Raw genomic sequence first — 12,554 nt, 5'->3', positions numbered from 1 at the left:
ACCTTTAACTGACGGTGAAATTATTATGGCTTTTGCTGTCATCTTAACTCTATTCAAAGTACTTAATATATCCCAATTTACTCAGTGTTAAAAAATCCTGTCTAATTTTGTTTTGACACTAACAGATTACTTCCCACATGCTCTTTATTAAAACAGTCCGCACAGCAATTTGTTTTCTTTTGCTTTGTTTTTCTAAAAAAATGAGTCTGGATTTAAAGTTTGGGTGCAAAAATCCTGATTAACTGAAAAATAACATTCTTCATTGACTCTGGATTTTCAGCAATATCAAGACTTGTATCCACCTGGACATGACCTTGGTGTTAAGGTCAGGTTTAAATTCAAAGTGTAAGAACTTAGAAGTGGATTATACCAAAACTAAACAGGAGTCCCGTTGCAAACTGAGGGTGTCCATGCATTATATTATTTGGAAACAGTTAATCACATACATATGACGTTTCAGACAGATCCAGCAAGAACAGAATTTATCTCGAGGTATTTATTCCTACCATTCTTCACTTCTCAGAGAAAAGCTATCAGTCAGTGACCCTGAAATATTTTATCACGGATGGTAGATCAAACACTTGTTCACCTCTGTTGTGCTAGAGATTAGTCATACAACAGCACAGGTGAGGATATGTTTGCTCTTCAGTCCCTTCTCTGAGAATATCCCCGAAAGGCTGATTGATTGTAATCCTCAGGGAAGTGAAAAATGGCTGTAATAAATGGCTATCGAGCAAGTTCTGTTCTTACCTCCATTTTTCTAAATCCAGAGCAGACTCAAGTCCGGAGGACTTACGTCAGTAAAGGACAAACACTTCTGTGTTTACTGCACTAAATTCAACTAATACACAGTTGTTCAATTCCCGCTGTTAGAATAGATCTCTCTTGTGATTTTGGGCAAATTCTTTTATTTGTCTTTGCTACAGCTTCTCCTCCACACAGTAATAATTCTTCTTCATTCTTTTTTTTCTTCTTCTTTTTTTTTTTTTTAACACCAGAGCAGCAAGAAGCCTACCACTCTCTCAAAAATGCTGAGTAAATGCAGAGTGGACAACCTACACTGAGTTCAACGCTGCTATTTCACACCATTTAGGATCCTAAAACTAGTTTGTCTAAAGCTAACTCACCATGTCTGTTTGTGTTGCAATTTTCAGGCTAGCTTGCTGATGGAGATTTCAGACTCAGAGAGACATGGCTGGCTGTCTTTGTGTCTTAATATACAGCACACAGAAGTGGGATACTTCTTGGTTGATCCTCCAGGTACCTTAATACAAACAGCAACAGTTTGCATTCTGGAAATAAGAAGAAATACATCTGAGAGCTTCAGATCATCTACCTGCATACAGAGCAATGGGCACTGCGGAAGGGTGAAAGCCGCTTGGACAGGTAGGGTAGGCAGCACTTGCATGAAACACCATTTTCCCCACAATATTCCCAAAACTCTGTGTGTGTGTGTGTGTGTGGTGTGTGTGTGTGGTTTTTTGCAGCTTTTCTGCAGAGCAGTCAGGTGCCTGTAGCCACCAGGTGGTACTGTTGCCTCTTGCTATCCCGGGGAGCCCGGGCTGCGCCCGCGGAGCCGCCGCGGCGCTCCCGGGCCGGTGCCGCCCTGCAGCCCCCGGGCGCACGGGGCTTCCCGGGAGGCCTCTGCATTGCAGGTGACACACTGAACAGGTCCTCTGCCATGCCACACCACGACAACTCTTCCTCTGCTACCCTTGTTAGTGTCAGGGGTCTTAGGCAAAGCTTGCTGTTAGCTGGCTTCATTGGGTTGGCTGTTTCTTCTTCCAGACCAGGCCAAGTTGTTGAAAATTTCCCTGGAAAGCCTCTAAAGGAATTTTGTTTAAATAAATAAAATCATTAAAAACAAAACAAAAATCCCTACCGTTGAAATATTTTACTTCGACGTTTTTAAAATTAAAATTCATATTTAAGAGAGGAATTTTTGTTCCCCAGGGAAGAATCTCTTTGTCATCATATCTGCCAGTGATGAATGCGATAGATAAATAAATAGAAAAATCAAACAAGGGCAAATCATTATCCATTAGACACCATGAATTACTTTGGGATACTTTTTAACATGTACATGCTTGCCTAATTCATAGTTTGTTAATATAAGCAGCTGGACACAAGGCTCACTCCCGCCTCACACATTGCTGAAGGCCAGGAAGGATGCTACAGGGCTGCTCAAATGGTGCCAGCAAGCCATTACACTCACATAGTAGGAAATATTGTAAGACTCCTTCAAACCTGGGCTCTTTCAATTTGGTGTGTTCAGGCACCAACACACAAGGTCAACGTTTCAAAGATGTTTTCCTTTTGTTGATCACAGTACAAAAGCACAGACCCTTGGGAGTGAAATTCTGAGCTAAATTATATTTCCTGACAATATTAACAACAGTCCCTGAAATGTCATTTGATGCACACTGACTATGTATGTAAATATTAAGCTGAAACGTTCACACGATCTTCCACTCATCTATTCCAGGGAAATGTCGTTGGTGAAATGCTAATGGAATGTGATGAAATACTTAAGCCAGAAAACTCATGAGACAAATTAAGGCCACTTGACTTTTCCCAACCATTGTAATAGCTACTGAGGCACTGACAGGGCCAGGGGAAGATTTTGTTTTGCTCTTGGGACATCACAGTGTGGTCTATTGAAAAAAGTTTTATGATTCCTGGCTGACCTCAGATTTCCAACCTACTTTGCAAGATAGTATCAAAAAGTAAAGCCTCTGAAAGGGAAGAAAACTCAAGCAAGTACTGGGGAGACTTGGTAAGTGTTCTGTAAATGTTGCTTGTGGCTCTTGTGGTCCTTCCTGATTTCCACAGTCATTCTAAAAGTAGAAGAAACAGCTTCGGTCTGTGAGATGAACATAAGGAAATAGGCATCGCAAAATTTTCCTCAGCTGGTTTACCTCCACAGTCTTTCTTGGTTTTTTTCAGATGTATAACACATCTCTTCCCACATTTAACATTAAATACAGATGTATTTCAGAGGAACACCCATTTTCAGTTAAATTTGTCCTATGTTAGAGAGTCCAGATTTGATAAGAGAACTGGAAGAACACCCTCCACCCCAAATACTGGCATGTGGTAAAAGCAAACATAAGAAAAGAATAAAGCATTTTCCCCACAGCATTAAATTTTGAAAGGAATGTATTCTGGCAGGTGTCCACAAGAAGCAGAAACTGACTGAAAGATAAAAACCTACACTATGTGCATCCATATCAGGTACAGAAGAGGTGGATCAGAGGCAACCAAACAGGAACAGAGACCTCCATTTATCTCTTGCAATGAAACAGAATATAGATGAAACTTGGCATCAGCCTGAAAGGATGGTTTGAAGTTAAGCTACACAAAGTCCTAAGAAAAAAACAAAACAAAACAAAACAAAAAAACCCCCCACAGCAGAAACAGATCAGAATATATGTGAGAGAGAACAACTCTATTTAGGAGCCTGGTACAATCTGTAAGAATCATTAGTTACAAACCAAGGTAACTTGAAAGATGTGAAGTAACAATAGACTCTGCTAAATCTACACCTGGAAGCAGAAGCAAGGCCCTCCAAAGAGCAAAAGGCCTTTATCAGTACCTCTGAAACATTTTATTGATGAAATAATGAGAAAAATATTTCAATATCACTGACATCAAACACAAATAATCAAAGACAAGGAGAAGGAGAAATACTTGTGGGTATTGAGGTTGTCATGGGATTTATAAAGGATACAGATAGCTTGCAACATGATTGAAACAATTATTCACACAAATAAAAAAGGCCCTTAAAAAAACTGATACTATTTAGCTTAAGAAGGAAGTAGCTGTGGGTTTTTATCTACCAATTAATTGCATTCTGCAGAGCTTTTGACTGGATACCAACCACATTTTTTTTGCTTATCGTCCTCTGACTTTTCTTTAGAAACAAGATTCCGTATCAGTCCCCAGTGCATTTCCCCAAGGCATAGGGCAGAGGTAATTAAAGGCTATACAATTAAAAAGGTATTGCACCTAAATCACAATACTGTAACCATTTCTCATGCAGAGCCTGCTTTATAGAACTGCTGAAATTTAACTCAAAAATGTAACTTCATTCTAATCCACATCTCTATGCCCATCTGTAGTACGTCCAAGAGAGATTCCCCCCCCCCCCCCCCCCCCCCACAAAAAAAAAAAAAAATCTCAAGCATAGGGAGATGAAGAGATTATGAAAACTGCTTTTTCTTGAGGGCAACTTTTTCTTTCAGGTCACCTAGTGAAGTTCCCATTTTCTCTGATTAAATGATTTGGGTTTTAAGCACAGCTCTTTGTCTACAGATTTGTTAGGGGTCTACAAAAGTCAAGAGGAGTCTGTCCATTGACTTGAAGAGGCTTTAAATCAGAATTTTTAGGAGCCAAATCTTAATCCCACTGAACATAAACCAAAGAACTGTTGATTTCAGTGAGGTCAGAATTCTGCCTCAGATGAACAAGAAGATGAAAGGTTTAGCTACATTTAAATGGAATAGGAGAAACTATGAATCATTGGATTTTTTTTCTTGTTTTTTTACAAGAAACATTGCTGAATGAAACTAACTTTGGAGAACTATTGAATATATAGAAACCAAGCTTATATAGAAAACCAGTGCATAAATGAGGAGGCTACAAGCACTTACAGGTTAGTGAGAATGGCACTATAATAAAATTCAACAAAATTTTGTGTTCATGATCAAAAAGGCAAAATATCATCATTTTTATGTTATATATACCAGTTGTCATAATTTTACAGTTGCTCAAAAACATGATCCTAAGAACACTGTGGGGATGAGACAAGGAAATATTTACACCACCTATTTGTAGGCAGCTAGCTTTGAGGGCTGAATCATTAGAGCTAACTATGGTGAGCTCTGGTCTCCCAAGGGTTCCCAGATAGAAACAACAAGGCACCTCCAACCAGTGTTTCAGAGAAGGAGCCTGACCATGTCCAAATGCATCTCCACTGTCAGTGGCATCCCTTCCTTCCCCTCTTTGTTCTCCCTGCACTCCCCAGCTGCCAGAACAGCCTTCCCTCCACATCAAAATTTGATTTTGATTGCAGCTAGACAGGCTACTCTTATCCCTGCTTGAGGGAGGCTGTGGGGGAAGCTTATCCACAACAAGAATGTCATAAGGCAAAATACAGATGTGTAATTTCACCCATGGTCTCACAGAAGGCAATTTTGAACTTTACCAAAGGATGGGAATGTGAAAATATGGGGTTCCCCTTTAGCCCACCGTCAGTAGGCTTTTCTAAAAAAATGCAAAGGAAAGGCAGAGGGCTGATTTACGTCTCTGTAAAACTGGCACACCACTTCTGCCCTGTCCTTCTCAATGCAGTCAAGACTCCCTTAAGCCTCACCAGGACATGTCTGATCCTCAGAGCTGGGGTTGCAGCACAGCCTTTGTTAGACCAGGCAAGTGTAAATGGCATCGCTTCAGCTCCTGATCCCAGCTGTCAACCCAAGCTGAAGATTCAGGCAATTAACATTGCTTTAAGCAGATAATGAAAATGTGGCAATTCAGAGCAACCACATACGAAACAAAAATACTAATATTTTTCTATTCTGTATCACTTCTAAACAAAGAAAACGCTCACCTTAGGCCAGTATCAACAACGCCCCAAGTCACAGAATCATGGAATCACAGGATGGCTGAGGTTGGAAGGGACCTCTAGATATTATCTGTTCTGACCCCATGCTCAAGTAGGGCCACCTAGAGCCAGTAGCCCAGGACCGTGTTCAGACAGTTTTTGAATATACCTAAGGATGGTGACTCTACAACTTCTTTGGGCAACCTGTCCCTGTGCTCAGTCACCTTCACAGTGGCTGGTCCTGTCACTGGGCACCACCAAAAAGAGCCTGGCTCCATTCTTTTTGCACCTTCCCTTTAGGTATTTATATACATTGATAAGATCCCCCCTGAGCCTTCTCTTCTCCAGGCTAAACAGTCCCAACTCTCTCAGCCTTTCCTTGTAAGAGAGATGATCTAGTCCCTTAATGATCTTTGTGGTCCTTCATTGGACTCTCTCCGGTATGTTCATCTCTCTCTTGTACTGGGGAGCCCAGAACTGGACACAGTACTCCAGGTGTGGCCTCACCAGTGCTGAGTAGAGGGGAAGGATCACCTCCCTTGACCTCCTGGCAATACTTTGTCTAATGCAGCACAGGATACCATTTGCCTTTTTTGCTGCAAGGGCACATTGCTGGCTTATAGTCAACCTGGTGTCCACCAGGACCCCCAGGTCCTTTTGTGCAAAGCTGCTTTCCAACTGAGTGGCCCCCAGCATGTACTGGTGCGTCAGGTTGTTCCTCCCCAGGTGCAGGACTTTGCACTTCCCCTTGTTGAATTGCATGAAGTTCCTGTCCATTTCTCCAGCCTGTTGAGGTCCCTCTGGATGGCAGCACACCCTTCTGGCCTATCAGCCACTCCTTCCAGTTTGGTGTCATCAGCAAACTTGCTGAGGGTACACTCTGCCCCATCATCGAGATCATTAATGATGATGTTAAACAGGATTGCGATCCAGTATTGATTGCTGGGGAGCACTGTTAGTCACTGGTCTCCAACTAGGCTTTGTGCCGCTGATCACCAGCCTCTGGACCTGGTCATTCAGCCAGTTTTCAATCCACCTCACTGTCTGCTCATCCTGCATCAACAGCTTCTCTGTGAGGATCTTATGGGAGACATTGTCAAAGGCCTTACTGGAGTCCAGGTAGACAATAACCACTACTCTCCCCTCATCTACCAGGCCACTCACTTGATCATAGAAGTTTATCAAGTTGGTTAAGCATGACTTCAACCTGACTACTCTTGATGATTTTCTCATCTTTAATATGCCTGGAAATGTTTTCTAGGATTAGCTGTGCCATTACCTTCCCAGGGATCAAGGTGAGACTCACCGGCCTGTAATTCCCTGGGCCTTCCTTCTTGCCCTTCCTGAAAACAGGAGTGGCATTTACTTTTCTCCAGTCTTCAGGCACTTCTCCCAATCACCACGATTGATCAAAGATTATTGAGAGTGGCCTTGCCATGACATAAGCCAGCTCTCTCAGCACTCATGAGTGCATCCCATCAGGGCCCATGGACTTATTACGTTCAGTTTGCTTAAGTATTCCTTGACCTGATCCTCTTTCACCAAGGCTATATCTTCCTTGCTCCAATCTTTCCCTCTGGTCTCTGGGACCTGGGGTTCCTGAAGGCTGGTCTTGCTAGTAAAGACAGAGACAAAGAAGGCTTTCAGTACTTCAGCCTTTTCCACGTCCTGTGTAACCAGGTCCCCCATCTCCTTTGGCAATGGGCCCGCATTTTCCCTAGCCTTCTTTTTGTCACCTATGTACTTACAGAAGCCCTTCTTGTTGTCTTTGATATCCCTGGCCAGATTCAGTTCCATCTGGGCTTTAGCTTTCCTAACTTCATCCTTGCTTCCATGCTTGGTATGCTTCCTTTTTGCATTTAAGTTTGGACAAGAAGTAAAACCCATTTTCAGACATGGTTTACATACTTCATATAATTGCATAGTTGAATTGTACCCATTTACACCACAACTGAGTTTAGGATTCTGTGTGTTTGAAACACCGTCACCAAAAATAAAATATTAAGTAATTTGAAAAAAATGTCAGGTATGAGCATGAACATCTGAAAAGCACAGGTAAATTGATAGTTGCCTTCACCGTAGATGCTAAAAGCTGAATTTCTTTTATGTTTCCCTTCTGTGTTCCTAAAGCAGGTGGTGTGCGGCATTTATTGTTTTAAAGCTGTATCAACATGAAATATGCAAGTGCCGCACTCCAGAATAAGGTTTGCCAGTGTGCTTACTAAGCAAAATCAACTCTTACAGGACTGCCATCAACTAAGGATATTGGGGTATAGTATTTAAGGAAATATGTTTCTTTTTCGATTATTTATGAGTTAATATAAAACATAATAATCATAAACACAAAAAAGGCCCAAAGCTTTTTTAAAGGAAATTTGTAATTTTAAAAAAAATTCTTTATAAAGTATGATATTCAATACCATTTGCACCATGCTCCCTAATCACTGTTCAGTTGCTAACATCCACAGTCTGTGTTTTTGTTAAATGTGCCTGTTATCCAAGGACACAACATTATAATTACTTTGAGTCCTTAGGAACAGCTTGGATTGTTTGTAAGATCATTTTTTTTTCTATCAAGACAAAGAAATGAAGTGAATAATATTACAAGCAGCTAGGAAAGAGTTGCATACAGAAACATGAACGGAAGAAGCACTTGCTAACAAAATGATCACAATTGATAAACAATTGATTGCCAAGAAAAGACAGTGGTATAGGAAAAATGTTATTGCTGCAGATGCATGCTCAGTACACTAAAACAAACAAACAAACAAACAAACAAAACAACCAGAAAATGCCCAGCAGCTCTATTTTGCATTACACAGATTCTGTCTGTGCTAATATGCGCCAAATGAGGTCTGTGACAGAAGACCTACTATAGATCAAAGCAGAGTGTCTACCAGCTAAGGAAAGCCTAGAACTTCATGTACTTCTTAAATATGATTCACCCATTTCCTTTGTCCTCTTGGGAGCATGATGTCGTTTCCTGTTGCCTACTGATCAATAAACCAAAAGCACATGACAGCATGCACGTGCAAAGGTTTAGCTGTGACATCTCAGATTGCAGCAAGAGAAGCACAAGCAGTCAGATACAAACTGCATCCTTCACGCAGAGCCTTTAGACTGATGGTTCAAGGACTTTCTGCAGGACCTGAATATGTGCATATTTAAGGCAATCATATTTTCCTTATTTCACATGTAGACATTAATTCCTCCAGTCACAAACCAGCCCACAACAGAAATACTGACTGTGAGAAGATAACTCAAAATTTGTGTCTGCAAGACAAAAGATATTTCCCCACCTCCAGGAAACCATCACTTGTGTTGCATAACACCATTTTTTTGTCTTTATTTGCTTCCTTTTCTTTATGTGCTGTAGTTTGTGCTTTCTATTTTGTTATTTGAAAGAGAAGAGAAAGTTTCTTGAAAGTATTGTTTCTTTTAAAGATATCTTTCCAAGTCCACATCAGAAAGAAAACAATTAGAGCCTTCTGTAAAAGGGAAGAGGGTTTAGCAATAAATCACCGAGATTAGAAAGGGAAAAGACCTTTACTGCTTGTTTACATTTCCCTAAAAATCAATCTTTAAATTTGAATGAATCTTTGTCATTATAAGGGCTGGGCAGGTGCAGAACATCAAAGCAGATATATTTATACTCCCCTCTGAATTTTGCTTTTCAGTCCATGACTATCTTCCACTGCAAATAGTGTCTGCATCAGAAATGGATATAACTCAGCAGTTATTCATTAATAATTTTTAGCAATTACCTTTCTGACAATTCAGCTATGTATGGAACAACACCAGTTTATAACAGATGGCAGTCTCTGCCCTCAGTCTGACTTTTCAGTTCACACTGACATCACCTTATGTTGACTCCCAATCTACTTATCACAGCAGAAATAAATGCTCATCTCTCTGCTGGGAGCCAATGATACCTCAGAAGTTGAATTCAGCCTGTGCTGTTCTAATGTACACATGATATAGCTTAAATATTTCCAGAATTCAAAACCTTTTGCTGGCTAAAAAAAAATTAGATGCCAACCTCTCAGACTGTCTTCTTGTTTCTTGTTTATTTTATCTGTTGTCTCTGTGTGAACTGCAGACTCTCCTTTCCTTCTCCTATCTGAGCAAAGCACCAGAGTGTGCTTTGCATCTGTAAAAGCACAGACTTGCCTGTTTTGAACTATTTCTAATTCTCTTTAAGTTTGCCAGTTTTCAAGGAATTTAATTATATCCAATAAGGAATAAAGGTTTAAGGAAGCAAGAAAGCTGTGCACGTGTTTGATGCACAATTAATGATTCCCTGCAGAACACATTTAACCTCGTGAAAGGAGGTCAAACCAGAGTGGCCAAACAGATGACTAACATAAAGCCAATTCTTAGAAATTGGCTTTACAAGGAGAAGTGCATGGAAAGGACAGAGTGGAGGGAGTTCTACTATGGCCCCGTGAGCTGCACATGCAGAATGAGTGGTCGATCACCACTACTGTCATTTAAGCAAAGCTTGCAAAAGGTACAGGAAAATGTAAAAATTTGAGAATTAGGATTAAACACTCAAAATGGGCATAAATCTGTATTACACTGGGAGAAATAAGGGAAGAAAAGGAAAAGAGTAATGCTTTGGAGCTGACAGAAAAGAGAGAATGTATGAGGAAAGGAGACCTAGGTTTAAATATCCTGTTCTCCTTCCATTAATTATAGTCACGTTCATCTCCAAATATGTGTAGTTTTTGTATCCTCTGCTGAGTGACTGAAATCAGAACATGTATTGAAAGCTTCCGCCTAAAGATGCTCATACTGACATTCTTCAGAAAAGACGAAGCTATCAAGTTGAGACAATGTGAAGAACACATCAGATGTGTGAATTTCTCATCTTTCACTTGGCTTTTATAAAAAACATAGCTACATTGTCAGGGACAATAGAAGCAAGAGAAGGCCTTGAAAAATAAGCCACACATTGGGTCGATAATACTCTCATAAAGTAACTTTATCAAGAGCTAAAGTATAGCTTTATGACTGTTAGGAACTTAGGAATTGTCATACTGGGCCAGGTGAATATTTTTTCTCAGCCAGTAGCATGTTTCAGCTGTTTCAAAGAGAGATAAAAGAAAGCCTATGAGGAAAATTCCTTGCTAAAATTTTCTGTCAGTGGTTAGCTTATAGCCATCCCATGTAATTTAATTCTCATTATCTACATGAACGTCCAGTCCTTGTTTGAACCCTGCTATTTTTGACAATGATTTTCATAAACCTGTGTTCACTGTGAGAAGAATATAAACATGCTTTGAAAATTTAGATTTCCTCTGTCTATAATTTGAAGTCTCCTGCTTCTTGAATGGTAGTAGAGAATAATAATGGGGCAAAATCTGGAGATGGGATGAAGTTGCATTTAAAGTAGCAAAATAGGATTTGATACACCTGGCACTCCTGAAGATATTCTTTGTGGCCTTTGGTAAGTATTTAAATCCCTCTGTGACTTAATATTCAAACATCCACATATTCATTTGGTTATCTTTAGCTGTCTGTTAATTCCCCGATTCTGATGCAATAATTACTTAAGTATTCTCTTGGTTCCTCTTATATATCTTCTGTATTTAATTTTTGCGTTATTCTCTGCCTTTTGCAGAGTAGATGAAAGGATTCCCTAGTTAAGGATTTCCTAACCTAGTATTTGTCTCTGGAGTGATCAATATCACAAACTTAAGGAAAAAAGAATTCAAACTAGTGAAAATGTATTGAGGTCTTGCCTCAGTGAAACCCACCAGTAAAGTCTGCAAAACTTAAAAGTGACACCTCACCTGTTGTATTTTACAAATCTGCTACTTGGTCGTTCCAATGGATGTCTCCATTTTATGAGCTATAGAGAAACAGGCAATCACTCAGCACTCCCTGTGCAGCCGTCCCATCCCATTCATGGCTTCATAGGCCACTCCCATATTCCATCCCTCTTTCCAGAATGGAATGGTTCAGATGCCTTTCACCTTTTCTCATTATAATTATTCTTTTCTAGACCTTCCAGCAAGGTACACCTGGACTCAACGGTCTGAACAATTGCTTCTCTTAGTTTCCATTAATGGAAGTTATGTGGCTTCTATTGTGTATGTTTTATGGATGATCTGTCTCCTATGGGACTATACCTTGTTTGCTAGGGCTGTCAAAATTCTGGAAAACTAAATTCTTAGCCAGAATCATCCATCAAATGTGTTTTCCCTTCAGTTTGGCAATTTAAGGTTGTTGATGTTTGTGGCACTTAAGAGGTCTGTCTGTTTTCATTCCCTTATGAAATAAACTTTTTTCTGTTTGTGCTTTTCATAGAATCATAGAATCATTAAGGTTGGAAGAGACCTCTAAGACCATCTAGTCCAACCGTCAACCCAACACCACCATGGCCACTAAACCATTTCCCTAAGCGCCTCATCTACACATCTTTTAAATACCTCCAGGGATGGTGAGTTAACCACTTCCCTGGGCAGCCTGGTCCAATGTTTAACCACTCTTTCAGTAAAGAATTTCTTCCTCACATCCAATCTAAACCACCCCTGGCACAACTTGAGGCCATTTCCTCTCGTCCTTTCGCCAGTTACTTGGGAGAAGAGACCAACACCCACCTCGCTACAACCTCCTTTCAGGTAGTTGTAGAGAGCAATGAGGTCTCCCCTCAGCCTCCTTTTCTCCAGGCTAAACAACCCCAGCTCCCCCAGCCGCTCCTCATAAGGCTTGTTCTCCAGACCCCTCACCAGCCTCGTTGCCCTTCTCTGGACACGTTCCAACATCTCAACATCCTTCTTGTAGTGAGGGGCCCAAAACTGAACACAGTATTCGAGGGGCGGCCGCACCAGTGCTGAGTACAGGGGCACTATCACTTCCCTGCTCCTGCTGGCCACACTATTTCTGATACAGGCCAGGATGCCGTTGGCCTTCTTGGCCGCCTGGGCACACTGTCGGCTCATGT

The sequence above is a fragment of the Pygoscelis adeliae genome, unplaced genomic scaffold (assembly GCF_000699105.1).
Source record: "Pygoscelis adeliae isolate BGI_AS28 unplaced genomic scaffold, ASM69910v1 Scaffold394, whole genome shotgun sequence".
NCBI classification, from domain to species: Eukaryota; Metazoa; Chordata; class Aves; order Sphenisciformes; family Spheniscidae; genus Pygoscelis; species Pygoscelis adeliae.
This window is presented reverse-complemented; position numbering follows the sequence as displayed.